The 21,208-nt window shown below is 40.9% G+C and overlaps 1 pseudogene; it reads right to left on the bottom strand.

Moving 5' to 3' along the window:
- Nucleotides 1–341: 341 nt before the first annotated feature.
- Nucleotides 342–21,208, bottom strand: part of LOC115522798 — a 124,056-nt pseudogene continuing 103,189 nt past the window's right edge.

The following is a 21,208-nucleotide window of genomic DNA, read 5'->3' as shown; positions in this document are numbered from 1 at the left end:
AAATAAGTTAATATTTTAAACCAACATTTACTATGGTCTTATAACAACTTTGTTTTAGAAAATAGAAAGGCAATAAAGATTATCCATCGTCTTCCTGTCCAGAGGTGATAACTTTCAATTTTGTATATATTCTAATCTATATGCCCTTATATACATAACAACAGTTTTGAAAATTTGTATATTTCCTTGTAACCATATTTTCTAACTTTTAAATCAAAGCTATGAATATTTAAACATATCCTGAAATATTTTTTGAGAGAAAAAGAAAGCTACATAGTATTTCTTTTTTTTTTTTTTTCAAACTTGTATTGAAAAACCAAGAGGATATGCTATGTCCTTTTTCAGAAGAGTCTCTTATACAAGTGGAGGCTATGGACACCACCTTCTCCCTAAGCTGAGGACATTCTGTTCTCAAACTTGAGTTGCCCAGGATACATCATGGCTCAGACTCGGGTCTAACTGTTGGCACCAGTGTCCTGTCAGGAGTGCTGGATGCCAATGATAAGGTAGGGGAGAAATTTTGTGGTGGACCCTTTGTCCTGAACAGCCTCAGACACCCCTTGGGCACCTTGATTTTGTCAGCTTCATTGAAATATCACTTATGGCTGCTGGGATGCTCATCCATGGCATCAAGAGAACCCATACCACAATATTTCTTTAGCTGGAATCCATCGGAGAAGAAGTACTCAGCAGGGGCCTCGGTGGTGGCAGCCAGGAGAGAGCCCATCATGACTGTGGAAGCCCCAAGGGCCAAGGCTTTGGCAATATGGCCCACACTTTAGATTCTTCTATCAGCAATGACAGGAACACCAACACACCATGCATATTCTGACACCTTGTACATCGTCTTTGCTTGGGACCACCCACAGCCCAGAACTTCCTGTGTGATGCATATGGAGCCACTGCCCATGCCCATCCACAGGGCATCTATGCCAGCATCAATGAAGTTCTTGGCCTGCATAGCCATGACCACATTGCCTCCAATAACTTGGAGACTGGCGTATTTCCTTTCATGTACTTGATCATGTTGATCTGGAAGATGGAGTTTTCCTGAGAAGAGTCCAAATCCACTAAGTACACAGCATCCTGGTTTAGCAAGCTCAGCTTATACTTGTCATCTTCGTGAATGCCAGTGGGTGCTCCACATAGCAGCTACTTTTTGGCATCTTTGGAGGCCAGTAGGTGATCCCAGTTCTTCTTCAGGTCTGTCTGGGCAATGATAGCTACTAGTTCACCATCTTCATTTACAATAGGTAACTTTCTCTTCTTGCTGTGCCGCAGAATTTTATTTGCTTCCTTCAGTGTGATGCCTGCAGGAGCTACCACCAAGTATTCCTTCTTCATCATGATCTCTTCTCAAAGCCAGTCATGTTCTTCCTCCTTGAGAAGATCACTGCCCACCAAGCAACTCCCCATCCAGCCCATGTGTTGGTGGTTGGGATACCAGAGAAGCCATGCTGGGCTTTGGCTTCAAACACATCCCACATTCTATCCTCAGGGCTGAGGTCACAGGGTCCATGATGAAACCCTGCTCATCTTTCTTCACTTTCTGAAGTTTGTTGACTTGGAAATCAGGTGTACAATTGTGGTGGATGAAGCCAATACCACCTGTAAGGCCTATTGTTATGGCCGTGCTAGCCTCTGTGAGTGTGTTCATGGGTAAGGAAACCAGTAGGGTCTTCAGAGTGGTTTTTTTTTTATGTTAAAGATTTTTTTAAATTTAATTTTATTTTTAAGTGAACTTTACACCCAATGTGGGGCTCAAACTCACAACCCCAAGATCAAGAGTTGTACACTCTACTGACAGAGCCAGCCATCCAGGTGCTCCCAGAATGAGGTTTTTGATCAGAGCAGAAGTCCTGCCTACCTGGTCTGCAGTGACGTCAGTGTACCCAGCAAGAAGGAGAAAGTCCTTGTGGGTGAGGCCATCGCCACAGTTGAACAGCTGCTGTTCCGTGAGCCTACTGTCTGGGACGTAAGATGTGCCCTGCTAATCAGGCAGTGGGCCAGGGCCAGTGTGCAGCAAAGCCATGTGTGTCTGAGGACCTGGCTGCAGGGCGGTGTTTCTTAATTTATGCAAATTCTCAGTTCTACAAATATGTGAAGGAGAAATCAGTGACGTAGACAGTATGAGATACAGTGGTTAGTAAGATAGAGTCTCTGATCTCAGTCAGCTTGTATTCTAGTAGTGAAAGGGCCACAGAGGAGTAAACGGAAATGAAGATGCCTACCATGAGGCACTGTAAGAAGAGAGAAAATCCATGTTCACGGAGTGTCAAGGGATGAGAAAGCGCCTCTGATTTGGAGGGTCCTAAGGGGGTGATGTAATGGTCAGTATGATGACAGAATGCTTCTTATACATGTTGTTATGGTCAAGTTCAAATGAGTTAACACCTATTAACTGCCTGGAATAGTGCCTATCATGTACTAAGTGCTCCTAAGGCTCCAATATTATTAGTTCTGTTGTTATTGTCAATCCTGTAATTATGTGGCAACTGAAAGAAACCACTGGCTACAATGCCATTTCTTTGAACTCTCTTCCAACTTCAACCCCAAATTCAACAGGCCATGCTTTTCTGTAGCAAATGGGCCTCAAGAAACTCAGCTACTGTGTCCATTGACATCAGGAAGTCAAGTTGGCTGTCATCCATTAGGCACCGGTTAACATTTCGCCTCCAATTTTCATTTGCCTAAAATGATCCAAGGAGCCATAAACTTGAAGAGAGTATTTAATTACTTCAATAAAATAGGCCCATGGTCCTCCATGCTGGTTTAATAACTGCATTTTCATGCTTTTAGAATCACTTACAATATGCATTTTAAACCAGTGACACTTATTTCCTTTTATTATTGTTCCCACTCTGTTAATATGTGTTTATCTTATTTCAGTCTCTGTAGCCTTGAAACAAGTGCTTATTAATCAGAAGCCATTTAAATGCTGATATGCCATGTTCTACATTAAGGAAACTAAAAGAGCACCAAGCAGGAAAGTACACATAGGTGCTTCCCCTCTTAATTAAAAGCTGCTTTGTACATATAACTCCTTTCCTGGCATTTTATGTGGAGGTATTCAAATTAGATTCAATGAGGATAGGGTAATTATAAACATAACTAAAGCTTCATAAGGGTCCTATTTTAGGGACTTGACTCAGTGATAGATGACAAGTGAATATATCATGGCTGGGTGACCACTAATGGACTCCTGCAAATTTGTAGAATGAAATCTCTGTGTTTCTCAGGATTTGGAGTGCTAAGGACCCCAAGCACAATCACAACCTTGGAAAACGTCTCCAGGCCATTGTCTTGATTGGCTTTCAGACTTCCTGCAGGCTTTGATGTGCATCTTGGAGATGCACTGTTCATGATCCAACATAAATTCTAAAAACTGCAGTAGATCATGAAGTTAGTGGTAGGGGAAAGGAGCTTTCTGAAGGGGCTGAAACCATCCCCTACCAAGACAAAAATGCAGGAAACAGACCGACAAGAGCTTTTAAATAGTAATGTAAGTTGCCCTGATCTCTAGATAACACATTTGTTTGACAATAAAAATCCTGGCTACAAGAGAAGGAGTCTAGTCATTCTACCATAAGACCCCCTGGGCCAAATACTTCCATTTCCTTAGCTAGTCTCTTTCATGGCATACCCCAAAAGGTGTGCTTCTAGAGAGCACCCTAGGAGGCAGACCCTGCATAAGTCTTAGAAGTAGCTTCAAGTAGGGACGCTTGGGTGGCTCACTTGGTTGGGCATCCGACTTCGACTCAGGTCATGATCTCGTGGTTCGTGGGTTCAAGCCCACATTGGGCTCTGTGCTGACAGCTCAGAGCCTGGAACCTGCTTCAGATTCTGTGTCTCCTCTCTCTCTCTGCACCTCCTCTGCTTGTCCTCTGTCTCTCCCTCAAGAATAAATAAACATTAAAAAAAAAAGTAGCTTCAGTAAATCCACCCCTTACACACACACACACACACACACACACACACACACACACACACAGAACATGAGCACAAGCTGTGAGCATCTTGCTAGGTTCTTTGCTGGGCTGAAGCAAATTGGGATGGTAGTGGGCAGCTTAGAGGGAGTGTGAGCATGCCAAGAATTCCTACAGCATCCTAACACAAATCTTCATATTGTTAAAACAGTAGGAGAAGGAAGAATAGACATCTTCTGGTAGAGCTTTCTATTTTAAAAAGCAATTCAGACAGGAAAGGTCACCTGTTCTAAGATGCACAATATTAGTGCCTGAAATGGAAGTTGAACTCAGTTTTCCTCATTTTTTGGTCCTGTATATTTCCATCATATTAGGCTGATTAAAAAACATATATTACTCAAAGTAGATTCCCCTGAAAATAGCTTTCTTCACTTCTCAATAACTGTCCTCACAGTAAAGACCCTCCCTAATGAGAAAGGAACTATAAAAACTTGCAATAAAAATGGACTAGACGGGGCACCTGGGTGGCTCAGTCGGTTAAGCGTCCGACTTCGGCTCAGGTCACGATCTCGCGGTCCGAGAGTTCAAGCCCCGTGTCAGGCTCTGTGCAGACAGCTCAGAGCCTGGAGCCTGTTTCAGATTCTGTGTCTCCCTCTCTCTCTGCCCCTCCCCTGCTCATGTTCTGTCTCTCTCTCTGTCTCAGAAATAAATAAACGTTAAAAAAAAATTTAAAAAAAAACGGACTAGATAAAATGGGAGTACCAGGATCTACTTTAGGAAAATCAGATGCCCATTCTTTATGAGGTCTATGAAGGAGGTACATTTCACTGAACGGAGATGGTGTTCACGGTCAGACCCTTAATGGGGGACCAATAAACAATGCACAACAATGCTGCCTTTGCCTCTTTCTTACTGTAAAAATTTCCTTTGTGTCCATACTAATAGAAATTAAATGTTATGTGACCAAACCCAAAAGTAAACAAGGGCTTAGAAAGAATTTTCTTCTATCAGTAAGGGGTCAATGATTGTACTCCATTTCTGGCTGATATACTCGGCAAATACCCCAACCATCATACCTTTGGTATGGTGTAAACACTGATCGTTTTTAAAGATAGTTCAAGAGGGGCACCTGGGTGGCTGAATTGGTTAAGTATCCGACTTCAGCTCAGGTCATGATCTCACGGTCTATGAGCTTAAGCCCTGCGTCAGGCTCTGAGCTGTCAGCACAGCTTCGATTCTGCTTCGATTTCTGTGTCTGCTTCGGATTCTGTGTCTCCCTCTCTGCCTGCCCCTCCCCTGCCCGCACTTTCTCTCAAAATAAATAAGCCTTAAAAAAAAAGATAATTCAAGAAATTCAACAAAATCCAATGCCAAGACATCAAGTAAATCAGTTGCTAGTGAGCCCCATAAATAAGGAATACTCAAAAGAGTTTAGGCAGTTTGCTACTCTGGAGTCTGGTTTGTTTTTTATACCTGTTTAAATATCATGTTTGTTCCCCAGATTTAGAGAGTGTATTATGGTGCTAGGCCCACCAAGATAGCTCAACCACCTAAAAAAATTCAGCAGCATGGATTTGAGGTCATGAACATTAAAATTGCAGGAAGTAGCTTTCTATAAAGTTCAGAATCATAGCAACAAATTTTTCTCTCACATCTTATCAAGTCCCAGGCACCTGCCCATGAAATTGGCAGCAGAAAGATTTTCTGTGCTGCAAATTACAGGTTTCTCGTCATCTTGCCAACTTGCTTTGTCTCCACAACCTGGCAAAATGTGGCTATTGGCAGGAAAATGAATATTTGAAAATGATTACAGCATATAGAGATTTTTGGTTCTATAATGTCTAATTGAGTAATATAAATACTGTTTTAGCACTAGGGGTATATTTGCTTTCTACTTTATAATAGATGACATGCTCTGTAATTTGAGCCCTTGGGCACTAGTCCCTCAAAGAAAGCATTAGAACAAGGTCCTCAATGAACATTATCTGTAACAAGGATAATTTATCAAAATATTAATGACATCTGTACTTTGGAATTCCATGGTCATAGCCTTCCCTCCAGCTAACCTGAGACATCCCACTGCCTGCCGCTATAGAGGAATTGGACAGAAAACCAGAATTTTCTAAATATCTTGACCATTTATAAAACCAGATTTTCCATCAAGTGTAAAGAAAGTACCCAGCCATCTATGGCAGCTGTGCCATTGGCTTGTTGCCTACGGTAAGAGAATACGGCAAATAGGAAATCAGAAAGCCGGATCCAGTTATTCTGGTTTGAAAGGTTTGTTAAAGAATGAAAGGCTGTAGGGAAGTAAGATAGGGAGTGGGGAATATAAGCAGCCCAAAGAGACACCAGGGTGTCAGATGAAGGAAACATCTGAAACAGGGGGCTGTTTTTTTAAAATTCACGTTAGGGATTCCAGAAGATAACAGTCTCATGAGTGGTCATCAAGCCACATCAAGATGAAGTTAAAAGCAGTGAAACTGAAGCTTTCCTGAGCTTGGCTTAGCTCTCCTGTGGCCAGTGCTTCTCAAAGGATGACAGCAGCAGCAGCATCACCTGGGAACGTGTTAGAGATGCAAATTCTTGGACCTCACCCTAGACCTGCTGCGTCAGGAACTCTGAGGGTGGGGCCCAGAAGCCTGTGTTCTGACAAGTCCTCCAGAAATTTCTTGAGGACCACCATCCTATGGCCTGATTGGAGGGTCAGGATTTCCACAGGTCCCCCAAGGCAGACAGTGAAGGTGAAGTCAAGTGTCTCTGCCTTAGGGCCTACCCAGCTGAGAGTCAAGGGACCTGTAGTGTAGAACACGTAGGCCAAGGGCTGGATGGAGAATGCGCAGGTGTTCAGAGACCTTTGTGACACCAATTAGAACAGAACCTAGACCCAGCTGAGAGAGATCAACGCACCTACTTTAGGTGCAAATAGCAATAGGTCGGACATCACACAAGCTACCAGACACAGGGCATCTCCTCAGAAAGATACCTGAACTACAATGCGAGAGCTGGTCCACTCTCCAACCGTAAAGTCCCACTGGGGACACCTCTCCCATGTCACTCCCCAGATACACAAAGACCATCTTGGAAAAAGGCAATGGAATGGTGAGGAAAGACAAAAGTATATGGCCATCTTGTCTGAAAAGACAGTCTTTCCAAAAAGACCGTTTAGAATGTTCAGAGACCTGATTAAGTGTCCAACTTAGAAGGACTGAATGTTTATACTGCAAGGAAACTGTTGAATCGTAAAAATCTGTGACTTCATTAATTGGCAGGTCTGAGTTGTTCCCATTTCTCTGGGGAATAGGGCTTATAAGGAAGCTTGGGCCAGTGTTAGAGAATAAGTAAACTGTATGCCTGAAAGCAAGATGCATAAATTTGTAACTATGCTATGCACTTTTGCAGCTTTGTAGTACAATGCTTGCTTTTTGGTACTCAGAATGCTTTCTGGAAATCAAAATATTTCAGTATAGAAAGGACAGAATGAAATAATTTTAAAAAGGGATCTTAAAATTGTGAGGACTGCTCATGACATTTTTATAGTTTGCCCTTGGCAAATTCTCCTCCATCCTCCCTCTCTTATAGATAAACCATCCAGCAGCTTTGCCAACAGAAGCCTGACTCAGAGCCCTCAGGTGGAGGGACTTTGGCAACATTAGAATGGTGGGCAGGTTGGGAAGGGTCAGGTAGGAATTCCCTATTTGGAGACTCAGTTAAGCAGAATGAATACGATGGGCCTAAAATAAATGAATATACAATAAAACAATGGGCAAGAAAACAATAGATTTCTTTGTTACTGGGATTAGTTAGAATGCACTGGGTTTTTCAATTACTTCAATGTCAAGAGCGTGATCTTGGAAAATCACACCAATGTACCTTAACTGAAAAGTATTAAAAGCTCTTTAGAAATGTTTCCAGGCAGTATGTTTAAATATTTATGAACAATTTCTATAAATGACTGCCGGCCAGTTATAATAATTAGGTGTATTCAGATGATACAGTAATCTTCCCTACTCTTGAAAATGTGCTGACTTTGTAATACTTACCCTGAAATGGCCTCTGCTCAGTGTGCTGACCTGTTTTTTTTTTTTTTTTTCTTCTTCTTCTTTCTGGAAAGATTGGGTTTCGTTTTTAGTTAAATTTTAAAAAAAAATTTTAGTTGAAGTATAACTCGTACATAAATTAAATTCACAAATTTAAATGCGTAGCTCAGTAAATGTTTACATATGTGCACGCCCATCTGAACTCCACCCAGGTTGAGATATTTCTAGGCCTCCAGGAGGTCCTTTGTCCTCTTCTAAGGGAATAACTCCACCCTATGCCACCTATTGTTCTGATTTCTATTACAGTTGATGACTTTTTTCTTTTTCTGAACTGAGGTAAATGGAATCAAATAGTAGTGATGTTTTCATGACTGGGTTCCTTCACTCAAAATTAGGTCTTTATGATTCATCTACATCGTTTCATTTGACACCAGCCTATCTTTTTTCCTTGCCGTGTGGTATCCCACTGTAGAAGTATACCATAATTTTCTTTTGATGGACATTGGGTCATTCCTAGTTAACTCTTATTAATGAAACTTCCATGAGCATTCTTGTATAGTTCTTTTTTTTTTTTCAACGTTTATTTATTTTTGGGACAGAGAGAGACAGAGCATGAACGGGGGAGGGGCAGAGAGAGAGGGAGACACAGAATCGGAAACAGGCTCCAGGCTCTGAGCCATCAGCCCAGAGCCCGACGCGGGGCTCGAACTCACGGACCGCGAGATCGTGACCTGGCTGAAGTCAGACGCTTAACCGACTGCGCCACCCAGGCGCCCCTTGTATAGTTCTTTCAGTGAACCTAAGCATCTGTTTCTCTTGGGAATAGACCCAGGAGTGAAGCTACTGGGTCAAAGGGTATAGGTTTATTTAGCTTTAGTGGCCACTGCCAGATATTAAAAATGATCGTACCGATTTATGTTCTTATACAAAAGGCTGGCTTTAAAAAAATTTTTTTTAACATTTATTTGTTTTTGAGAGGCACAGAGAGATAGAACACAGCAGGGGAGGAGCAGAGAGAGGGAGACACAGGCTCCAGGCTCTGAGTCTCCAAAGTAGGCTCCAGGCTCTGAGCTGTCAGCACAGAACCTGACACAGGGCTCGAACTCACGGACTGTGAGATCATGACCTGAGCTGAAGTCAGCCACTCAGCCGACTGAGCCACCCAGGCAACCCTAAAAGGCTGGCTTTTTAAATGAGAGAACATACATTGTATTTCAAGAGGCCTTTCTCAACACTGGCTTCCATGGGATGGTCTGTCTGTAGTTACTTAGGCAGGGCATAAGTGCTCTAGAGAGGAAAGAGCACTTCTCACTGGTCTGATTCATTTTCAAATTCAATTTTATATTTATATATATACACACACACACACACACACACACACACACACATCAAGGAAAGGTGGCTCATACAGGAAGCAATTTAGTATATAAGGCAAGCTTACTTCTCAGAGTTCCCTTAACCCTATATAATACTTTTCTCTTTGAACCTTTATTTTTTTCATATTGAAAAGTATATATGGAAAATGGGGGAGGCTATGCATGTGTTGGGGTGAGAGGTATATGGGAAATCCCTATACCTTCCCCTCAATTTAGCTGTGAACCTAAAAAAAAAAAAGTAAACTAAAAAAAAAAAAACCATATGGACTCACTGCAGAAAATTCAGAAAACACGGGAAAATGCACATGAGAGGATAAAGACCCATACTCTGACAGACTTTTCTCATTATATGCTTCCAGAACCTATTTACGCATGGGAGAGTTCTAGCTGTATGAAAATCATTTCTTTACAAAGGTTTTGCAACTTGTGTTTCTGTTTTTTGTTTGCTTATTTTGGATTATTTAACTGTATTCATAGACATCTTCACGCATCAATAATTATAAATATGCATCATGTTTAATGGCAGCAGGGGATTTTATTGTACATAAATGCCCTAGTTGATTTAACCATTCCCCTATTGGTGGGTGTTTATATTCATGCTTTCTCTTTTAAAAACAATGATGCAGTAAGCATCTTTATGTACATATCTTGTGCACATGTTAAGTTATTTTCCTTAGGATAAATTCCCAGAGTTTAATTTATAAGTTAAAAGTGATTCATATCTTCAATTTTGATATAGATTAACAAAATGCCTTCCCAAATGCTGTGTCAAGATACTTCTCTAGCAGCATATGAGTGCAATTCCCAAACTCCCAAATAGCAGGCTGCAGCATTCTTTTTTTTTTTTTTTTTAAGTTTATTTATTTTTGAGAGAGAGAGGAGGGAGGGGCAGAGAGGCAGAGGAAGAGAGAGAATCCCAAGTAGGCTCTGTGCTGTCAGCACAGAGCCCCATATGGCCTCGAACCCACAAATGATAAGATCATGACCTGATCCAAAATCAAGAATCATATGCTTAACCAACTGAGCCACATAGGTGCCCCTGCAGCATTCTTTTTAATCACAATTTTATTGGCCTTAAATAATGCCCATTTTTATTAATATTTACTTAACTACAAACAAAATTTAACATAGTTCCATAATTCTTTTTTTAAAGAAATTTTTTAAGTTTATTTATTTATTTTGAGAGAGAGACAGAGAGCGTGAGCAGGACATGGGGATAGAGAGAGGGAGAGAGAGAGAATCCCAAGCAGGTTCTGTGCTGTCAGCATGGAGCCTGATGCGGGTCGCAAACCCACCAACTGTGAGACCATGACCTGAGCCAAAACCAAGAGTCGGATGCTTAATGGACTGAGCCACCCAGGTGCCCCACAATAGTTCCATAATTCTGTTCACCACTTGAAGCTGTCCCTTTGTAAATTACTTGTTTGTTTCATTAGTCCATATTAATTTTGCTACGTAAAAATTTTTGTATGTAGAAAATCGATTAACATGTCTGCCACATTTGTTTTAAATACTTTCCTTTTTATTTTTAGCAAGTTGGTATTTTCATTATTCAGGTCTTTACATTCTTTCGTCAAATGTTGGATTTTTTTCACATATTCTTCACAATTCTTATTATACTCAATCCTAATATATTTTGCATGATTGCTGCTAATTTGAATTGAATTATTTTGTTGATCGTTATTACTTTATTCATTATGGTATACCTTAATTATTTATTAAAATATTGATTATTAATGTATATGAAAGCGATTGATATTAATATTTCTGTTGTTAGCACTCTCCCTAATAGTTATTTTTAATTCACATACATATTCCAGTTGATTCTCTTGGTTTTTTCAGCCAGATAATCAAGTTGTATGCAAATTACGATAATTTTCTTAGTTTTGATATTTATGGCTCTTGTTTCTTCTTTTTTTTTTTTTTTTTTTTTTTTTTTTTTTTTTTTTTATATGAAGTTTATTGACAAATTGGTTTCCATACAACACCCAGTGCTCATCCCAAAAGGTGCCCTCCTCAATACCCATCACCCACCCGCCCCTCCCTCCCACCCCCCATCAACCCTCAGTTTGTTCTCAGTTTTTAACAGTCTCTTATGCTTTGGCTCTCTCCCACTCTAACGTCCTTTTTTTTTTTTTTTTTTTTTTTTTCCTTCCCCTCCCCCATGGGTTCCTGTTAAGTTTCTCAGGATCCACATAAGAGTGAAACCATATGGTATCTGTCTTTCTCTGTATGGCTTATTTCACTTAGCATCACACTCTCCAGTTCCATCCACGTTGCTACAAAAGGCCATATTTCATTTTTTCTCATTGCCACGTAGTATTCCATTGTGTATATAAACCACAATTTCTTTATCCATTCATCAGTTGATGGACATTTAGGCTCTTTCCATAATTTGGCTATTGTTGAGAGTGCTGCTATGAACATTGGGGTACAAGTGCCCCTATGCATCAGTACTCCTGTATCCCTTGGATAAATTCCTAGCAGTGCTATTGCTGGGTCATAGGGTAGGTCTATTTTTAATTTTCTGAGGAACCTCCACACTGCTTTCCAGAGCGGCTGCACCAATTTGCATTCCCACCAACAGTGCAAGAGGGTTCCCGTTTCTCCACATCCTCTCCAGCATCTATAGTCTCCTGATTTGTTCATTTTGGCCACTCTGACTGGCGTGAGGTGATACCTGAGTGTGGTTTTGATTTGTATTTCCCTGATAAGGAGCGACGCTGAACATCTTTTCATGTGCCTGTTGGCCATCTGGATGTCTTCTTTAGAGAAGTGTCTATTCATGTTTTCTGCCCATTTCTTCACTGGGTTATTTGTTTTTCGGGTGTGGAGTTTGGTGAGCTCTTTATAGATTTTAGATACTAGCCCTTTGTCCGATATGTCATTTGCAAATATCTTTTCCCATTCCGTTGGTTGCCTTTTAGTTTTGTTGGTTGTTTCCTTTGCTGTGCAGAAGCTTTTTATCTTCATAAGGTCCCAGTAATTCACTTTTGCTTTTAATTCCCTTGCCTTTGGGGATGTGTCAAGTAAGAGATTGCTACGGCTGAGGTCAGAGAGGTCTTTTCCTGCTTTCTCCTCTAAGGTTCTGATGGTTTCCTGTCTCACATTTAGGTCCTTTATCCATTTTGAGTTTATTTTTGTAAATGGTGTGAGAAAGTGGTCTAGTTTCAACCTTCTGCATGTTGCTGTCCAGTTCTCCCAGCACCATTTGTTAAAGAGGCTGTCTTTTTTCCATTGGATGTTCTTTCCTGCTTTGTCAAAGATGAGTTGGCCATATGTTTGTGGGTCTAGTTCTGGGGTTTCTATTCTATTCCATTGGTCTGTGTGTCTGTTTTTGTGCCAATACCATGCTGTCTTGATGATGACAGCTTTGTAGTAGAGGCTGAAGTCTGGGATTGTGATGCCTCCTGCTTTGGTCTTCTTCTTCAAAATTCCTTTGGCTATTCGGGGCCTTTTGTGGTTCCATATGAATTTTAGGATTGCTTGTTCTAGTTTCGAGAAGAATGCTGGTGCAATTTTGATTGGGATTGCATTGAATGTGTAGATAGCTTTGGGTAGTATTGACATTTTGACAATATTTATTTTTCCAATCCATGAGCAGGGAATGTCTTTCCATTTCTTTAAATCTTCTTCAATTGCCTTCATAAGCTTTCTATAGTTTTCAGCATACAGATCCTTTACATCTTTGGTTAGATTTATTCCTAGGTATTTTATGCTTCTTGGTGCAATTGTAAATGGGATCATTTTCTTTATTTGTCTTTCTGTTGCTTCATTGTTAGTGTATAAGAATGCAACTGATTTCTGGACATTGATTTTGTATCCTGCAACTTTGCTGAATTCATGTATCAGTTCTAGCAGACTTTTGGTGGAGTCTATCGGATTTTCCATGTATAATATCATGTCATCTGCAAAAAGCGAAAGCTTGACTTCATCTTTGCCAATTTTGATGCCTTTGATTTCCTTTTGTTGTCTGATTGCTGATGCTAGAACTTCCAGCACTATGTTAAACAACAACGGTGAGAGTGGGCATCCCTGTCGTGTTCCTGATCTCAGGGAAAAAGCTCTCAGTTTTTCCCCGTTGAGGATGATGTTAGCTGTGGGCTTTTCATAAATGGCTTTTATGATCTTTAAGTATGTTCCTTCTATCCCGACTTTCTCAAGGGTTTTTATTAAGAAAGGGTGCTGGATTTTGTCAAAGGCCTTTTCTGCATCGATTGACAGGATCATATGGTTCTTCTCTTTTTTTTTGTTAATGTGATGTATCACGTTGATTGATTTGCGAATGTTGAACCAGCCCTGCATCCCAGGAATGAATCCCACTTGATCATGGTGAATAATTCTTTTTATATGCTGTTGAATTCGATTTGCTAGTATCTTATTGAGAATTTTTGCATCCATATTCATCAGGGATATTGGCCTGTAGTTCTCTTTTTTTACTGGGTCTCTGTCTGGTTTAGGAATCAAAGTAATACTGGCTTCATAGAATGAGTCTGGAAGTTTTCCTTCCCTTTCTATTTCTTGGGATAGCTTGAGAAGGATAGGTATTATCTCTGCTTTAAACGTCTGGTAGAACTCCCCTGGGAAGCCATCTGGTCCTGGACTCTTATTTGTTGGGAGATTTTTGATAACCGATTCAATTTCTTCGCTGGTTATGGGTCTGTTCAAGCTTTCTATTTCCTCCTGATTGAGTTTTGGAAGAGTGTGGGTGTTTAGGAATTTGTCCATTTCTTCCAGGTTGTCCAATTTGTTGGCATATAATTTTTCATAGTATTCCCTGATAATTGTTTGTATCTCTGAGGGATTGGTTGTAATAATTCCATTTTCATTCATGATTTTATCTATTTGGGTCATCTCCCTTTTCTTTTTGAGAAGCCTGGCTAGAGGTTTGTCAATTTTGTTTATTTTTTCAAAAAACCAACTCTTGGTTTCGTTGATCTCCTCTACAGTTTTTTTAGATTCTATATTGTTTATTTCTGCTCTGATCTTTATTATTTCTCTTCTTCTGCTGGGTTTAGGCTGCCTTTGCTGTTCTGCTTCTATTTCCTTTAGGTGTGCTGTTAGATTTTGTATTTGGGATTTTTCTTGTTTCTTGAGATAGGCCTGGATTGCAATGTATTTTCCTCTCAGGACTGCCTTCGCTGCGTCCCAAAGCATTTGGATTGTTGTATTTTCATTTTCGTTTGTTTCCATATATTTTTTGATTTCTTCTCTAATTGCCTGGTTGACCCAGTCATTCGTTAGTAGGGTGTTCTTTAACCTCCATGCTTTTGGAGGTTTTCCAGACTTTTTCCTGTGGTTGATTTCAAGCTTCATAGCATTGTGGTCTGAAAGTATGCATGGTATAATTTCAATTCTTGTAAACTTATGAAGGGCTGTTTTGTGACCCAGTATATGATCTATCTTGGAGAATGTTCCATGTGCACTCGAGAAGAAAGTATATTCTGTTGCTTTGGGATGCAGAGTTCTAAATATATCTGTCAAGTCCATCTGATCCAGTGTCTCATTCAGGGCCCTTGTTTCTTTATTGACTGTGTGTCTAGATGATCTATCCATTTCTGTAAGTGGGGTGTTAAAGTCCCCTGCAATTACCACATTCTTATCAATAAGGTTGCTTCTGTTTATGAGTAATTGTTTTATATATTTGGGGGCTCCGGTATTCGGCGCATAGACATTTATAATTGTTAGCTCTTCCTGATGGATAGACCCTGTAACTATTATATAATGTCCTTCTTCATCTCTTGTTACAGCCTTTAATTTAAAGTCTAGTTTGTCTGATATAAGTATGGCTACTCCAGCTTTCTTCTGGCTTCCAGTAGCATGATAAATAGTTCTCCATCCCCTCACTCTGAATCTAAAGGTGTCCTCAGGTCTAAAATGAGTCTCTTGTAGACAGCAAATAGATGGGTCTTGTTTTTTTATCCATTCTGATACCCTATGTCTTTTGGTTGGCGCATTTAATCCGTTTACATTCAGTGTTATTATAGAAAGATACGGGTTTAGAGTCATTGTGATGTCTGTATGTTTTATGCTTGTAGTGATGTCTCTGGTACTTTGTCTCACAGGGTCCCCCTTAGGATCTCTTGTAGGGCTGGTTTAGTGGTGACAAATTCCTTCAGTTTTTGTTTGTTTGGGAAGACCTTTATCTCTCCTTCTATTCTAAATGACAGACTTGCTGGATAAAGGATTCTGGGCTGCATATTTTTGCTATCTAGCACCCTGAAAATCTCGTGCCAATTCTTTCTGGCCTGCCAAGTTTCAAAAGAGAGATCAGTCACGAGTCTTATAGGTCTCCCTTTATATGTGAGGGCACGTTTACCCCTTGCTGCTTTCAGAATTTTCTCTTTATCCTTGTATTTTGCCAGTTTCACTATGATATGTCGTGCAGAAGATCGATTCAAGTTACGTCTGAAGGGAGTTCTCTGTGCCTCTTGGATTTCAATGCCTTTTTCCTTCCCCAGTTCAGGGAAGTTCTCAGCTATTATTTCTTCAAGTACCCCTTCAGCACCTTTCCCTCTCTCTTCCTCCTCTGGGATACCAATTATGCGTATATTATTTCTTTTTAGTGTATCACTTAGTTCTCTAATTTTCCCCTCATACTCCTGGATTTTTTTATCTCTCTTTTTCTCAGCTTCCTCTTTTTCCATAACTTTATCTTCTAGTTCACCTATTCTCTCCTCTGCCTCTTCCATCCGAGCCGTGGTGGTTTGCATTTTGTTTTCCATTTCCTTTAAAGCGTTTTTCAGCTCCTCGTGACTGTTCCTTAGTCCCCTGATGTCTGTAGCAAGAGATTCTCTGCTGTCCTGTATGCTGTTTTCCAGCCCAGCGATTAATTTTATGACTATTATTCTAAATTCACTTTCTGTTATATTATTTAAATCCTTTTTGATCAGCTCATTAGCTGTTGTTATTTCCTGGAGATTCTTCTGAGGGGAATTCTTCCGCTTGGTCATTTTGGATAGTCCCTGGTGTGGTGAGGGCCTGCAGGGCACTTCCCCTGTGCTGTGGTGTATAACTGGAGTTGGTGGGCGGGGCCGCAGTCCGACCTGATGTCTGCCCCCAGCCCACCGCTGGGGCCACAGTCAGACTGGTGTGTGCCTTCTCTTCCCCTCTCCTAGGGGCAGGATTCACTGTGGGGTGGCGTGGCCCGTCTGGGCTACTTGCACACTGCCAGGCTTGTGATGCTGGGGATCTGGCGTATTAGCTGGGGTGGGAAGGCAAGGTGCACGGCGGGAGGGGGGGCAGGCTTAGCTCGCTTCTCCTTAGGTGATCCACTTCAGGAGGGGCCCTGTGGCAGCCGGAGGGAGTCAAATCGCTGCCGGAGGTTTGGCTCCGCAGAAGCACAGAGCTGGGTGTTCGCGCGGAGCGAGCAATTTCCCTGGCCGGAGCCGGTTCCCTTTGGGATTTTGGCTGGGGGATGGGCGGGGGAGATGGCGCTGGCTAGCGCCTTTGTTCCCGGCCAAACTGAGCTCTGTCGTCCGGGGGCTCCGCAGCTCACCCTCCCTTTGTCCTCCAGCCTTCCCGCTTTCCGAGCAGAGCTGTTAACTTATGACCTCCCAGACGCTAAGTCGCGCTTGCTGTCTGAACACAGTCCGTCAGGCCCCTCCGCTTTTGCAAGCCGGACTCGGGGGCTCTGCTTGGCCGGCGAGCCGCCCCTCCGCCCCGGCTCCCTCCCGCCAGTCCGTGGAGCGCGCACCGCCTCGCCGCCCTTCCTACCCTCTTCCGTGGGCCTCTCGTCTGCACTTGGGTCCGGTGACTCTGTTCTGCTAATCCTCTGGCGGTTTTCTGGGTTATTTAGGCAGGTGTAGGTGGAATCTAAGTGATCAGCAGGACGCGCGGTGAGCCCAGCGTCCTCCTACGCCGCCATCTTCCCAGAATCCCCTATATCGGCTCTTGTTTCTTCTAATGGAACAATGGGACACCTCTACAGTGTTAGAAAATCACAGTGAAAAAGGAAATCTCTGCCTTTTTAACTGAATTTATTTCACTAATCTTAATGCTGGCATTAGATTTATGATGTTTTTCTAAAAAAATCATATTAGGAGTATCGTATTTCTTCTGATTTTATTAAAAAAACCTTTTTGTCAGAAATAGGCAATAACTTTTATCAAAAACATATAAACATGTCTTGAGATGGTCATATGAGTCTTTAAGTAAGTGGTAAGGTGATTTGTATTAATAAGACTGAATTGCCCTTGCATTCAAAGTGTAAACTCTACTTTGTCATGGAGCATTTTTCTTTTTATATACACTGGGATTGATTTGCTACTGTTTGGTTGAATATTTTAGACTTTATGTTTATAAGTAAGATTATAGGTCTATATAGTTTGGGGGTTTTTTTGTTTTGTTTTGTTTTTTTGCTTGGTAATCCTCTTAGGTTTTTCAATTGGAGTTATGCTAGCTTGGTAAAATAAATATGGTAGCATCCATTCTTTTCTTTATTCTGTGAAGTATTTTCAATGGCAAATGCCATTTCGATTTTCTCCCCAAATACCTATATTATAGATTTTTATATGCCAGGTACTGTGCTGGATATTGGAGATATATGCATAAGTAATAAAAATATGATGGCTTTTTGAGAACACATTATAGTGGAATATGTTCCTTGAAAGTTTGAAAGAATTAGCCTGACTGCATTTTGGGGGAGTGGAGGAGAGCACATGCAGCTTTTGGCCAATTTTCTTATTTCTTCCATTTTGTTGGATGTATTCCAGTTTTCCTTTGGCATCCATATTTTCTTGGAAAATGATTCCTCTCAAGGAGAGTTTGGTGTTTTCCTTTACTAGATTAGTCTTCTCCATCTATGGTTATATCTCAGCTCCTAATTTGTATGTTTTCAGCTTTCTCTCTTTTTCTTACCTTTGAATTCAAGTGATGTTAGTGTATGTGTGGGTGTATAATATAATATAAAGCAAGGAACAAATTATCCTCCTATCACCACATAGTCTGTTTTGTCACATTATCAAGAATTTGCCAACTCTGCAAGGGAATACATTGAAGATAATGTGTTTTCTAAAGATCCCTGTGCTGAGGGACCTTGGGCAAAGAACTCAGTTCTTGAGAAGAATGCGAATTTCTTAAGACCAAGAGCCACATTTCTGGAATCTGCCCCAGGACCTGGGACAGTGACTCTTACGTGGCAGGCTTTCAATAACAATTTGTTGAATTGAGTTCTCTGCTGAAGGGCAAAGAGCTTGTTGAGATGATTTCTTGAGGTACATTACAGGTTTAGAAGCTATAATATTAGAACAATTACAGTGATGAGAAAGAAAGTACTGTTAAAGAGTTAAAGACATCATGGAAATACATAGACCAGCTGGGTTTTCCTTCTTATGAATCGTCCAGCAACATTATCACTCACTCTTAAATTAATCACTAACTACGTTGTTGGAAAAATATTGAATTCTTTTATTCTGAACGTTATAAAGCCAATTCTTTTAGCCATCACTTTATAAGGGAAAAAATGAAAGAGTTTAACCATGTGACCACAAATAAATAAGTTGTTTCATGCTCACTTTTATTTTTTTATTTTTTTTTCAACGTTTATTTATTTTTGGGACAGAGAGAGACAGAGCATGAACGGGGGAGGGGCAGAGAGAGAGGGAGACACAGAATCGGAAACAGGCTCCAGGCTCCGAGCCATCAGCCCAGAGCCCGACGCGGGGCTCGAACTCCCGGACCGCGAGATCGTGACCTGGCTGAAGTCGGACGCTTAACCGACTGCGCCACCCAGGCGCCCCTCATGCTCACTTTTAAATTAATGAATTTTGTGGTGTGCTTTTTCGTTAGCTGGTTTTTCTAAAACCCAGCCTACGGTGGGTATACAGGAGGTAATTCACATGATTTTGAAAAAGAGATAAAGGAAAAAAGATCTTACACTTCAATACATTCCCAGTTCCCTATTAAGTATTAACTTGAGAGTGAACTTGACAAGTTATGAAAGTAAAACATATCTCTGTATTATTTTCTCTTACCAACACACTGATCCATGGCTGTCTTAGTGTTTTTGTTTTCCCTTGTGGAACATTTTCTTCCACAAGAAGGTTTTATTTCCAAGAGGAATGCTTAGTGGCTTTATTTTAGAATTTTCATTTACTTTAGCCACAAATGGTAAATATTTTCTTCCACAATCACCCACAGTGATAACTGTGTATCATCAACACTAGATTTGGGGCAAGCTGGGCCACATCTAATACTCAGGTAAACAGTCTCTCACTGAAAAGTCTGTGGAGATATAATTATATCGAAAAACTAAGTACTATTATATTCTTGTAAGGAGTACTGGTCACATTAGGGAATATTTCTTTTTTTAATGTTTATTTCTTTTTTTAGTGTTTATTTACTTTTGAAGGAGAGAGAGAGAGACAGAGTGTGAGTGGGGGAGGTGCAGAGAGAGAGGGAGACACAGAATCCGAAGCAGGGTCCAGGCTCCGAGCTGTCAGCACAGAGCCCAATGCGGGGCTCGAACCCACAAACCACAAGATCATGACCTGAGCTGAAGTCAGACGCTCAACCGACTGAGCCACCCAGGCGTCCATTAATGTTTATTTTTGACAGAGAGAGAGAGAGAGAGAGAGAGAGAGCGAGCAGGGGAAGGGCAGAGAGAGAGAGGGAGACAAATAATCTGAAGCAGGCTCCAGGCTCTGAGTTGTCAGCACAGAGCCCGATGCAGGGCTTGAACCCACGAGTTAGGTAATATTCCCTAAGCCTATAGATTTTTGAAGGATCTTACTAATTTGCTACATAGGCAAGTTTGAAAAACAATATCATCCAATTTAAACTTACTGAACTCTCATATTTAATTTTTAAAATTATTGTTCTTTTGATGAATTCTGTTAATAGAGACTGTCACAGTGAAAGGACTTCTGCTTTAGACCCAAGCCCACTTTACCTTTTAAGATGGCAGGGTGATTGGTGAGCAACCTACTATTGTTTTCATCTAGATATTTCTCTCTCTGAAACCAAGTCAGTTTTCCCTTTGAAATAAAATAAATGCCTATGATTATCCACATGTCTTAATTTGATTAAACACAATAAAGTCATTCCGCAGAACCTTTTCTAAAGTCCCTTCTGGCAAACGGGGATAAAGAAGAGCATACACTGACTGAGCTCCAGGCAAAAGTGATCATAATGTTACAGGGGAAAGGAGATCATGACTTGAGGTAAGGAACTCATTTGTGACAGCCAACCCATTACCTCACTTCTAATAGGATGGATTCCCAAATGGATTTTTTTTTTTACAGTGAAAACCCACTTCAGTTCTCAGTATCCCATCCTGAAAAGAAAGGGAGAGGAATGTAATACCTAAGGTTTCTTCCAGTTCAGACAGACAGTCGGTGATGCATTAATTTGTTGTTGTTGTTGTTTTTTGAATGCTCATAACTGGTGTTCTTAGTTGGAGTTATTGGGGAAAGAAAGGTAAACTGTAGCCTGAATGACAAGGATATTTGAGGCAAAGAGCACGAGGTTGATGGTGCAGTAGATATGCATCATCCTTCAGCGAGGTTTTGGGCTCTTGCCTTGGTTCAGAATTGATGGGAAGAAATATTTATGGATGGCAGTAAACTGAAGAAGCATAAATCAGAAAAAGCTAGTGGACTCCTGATTGTCATTATGTGGAGAAGCATGAAAGGCACTTTAAGTCTGAGGTCTTCCACTCGCTTTCTTTAAATGACAATGCTCTCTGATAGACTTCAGTGATTTTCCTGAATACTGGGGCAAGCAGAATTGTTCATGTGGAATATTATCACAGAAACCTCCGTCTGAAGCCCCGAGGCTTCCCCCTTTTCCAACTAATCCCCGTTATGACAGCACTTTGGCATGAAAGTGAGTTTTCCATTTCGCTGCTTGCTAAATTGAAGCTATT

The sequence above is a fragment of the Lynx canadensis genome, chromosome C2 (genome assembly GCF_007474595.2).
Source record: "Lynx canadensis isolate LIC74 chromosome C2, mLynCan4.pri.v2, whole genome shotgun sequence".
Classification (NCBI taxonomy): Eukaryota; Metazoa; Chordata; class Mammalia; order Carnivora; family Felidae; genus Lynx; species Lynx canadensis.
The sequence above is the reverse complement of the archived record's forward strand: the minus strand, read 5'-3'. Positions and strand labels throughout refer to the sequence as shown.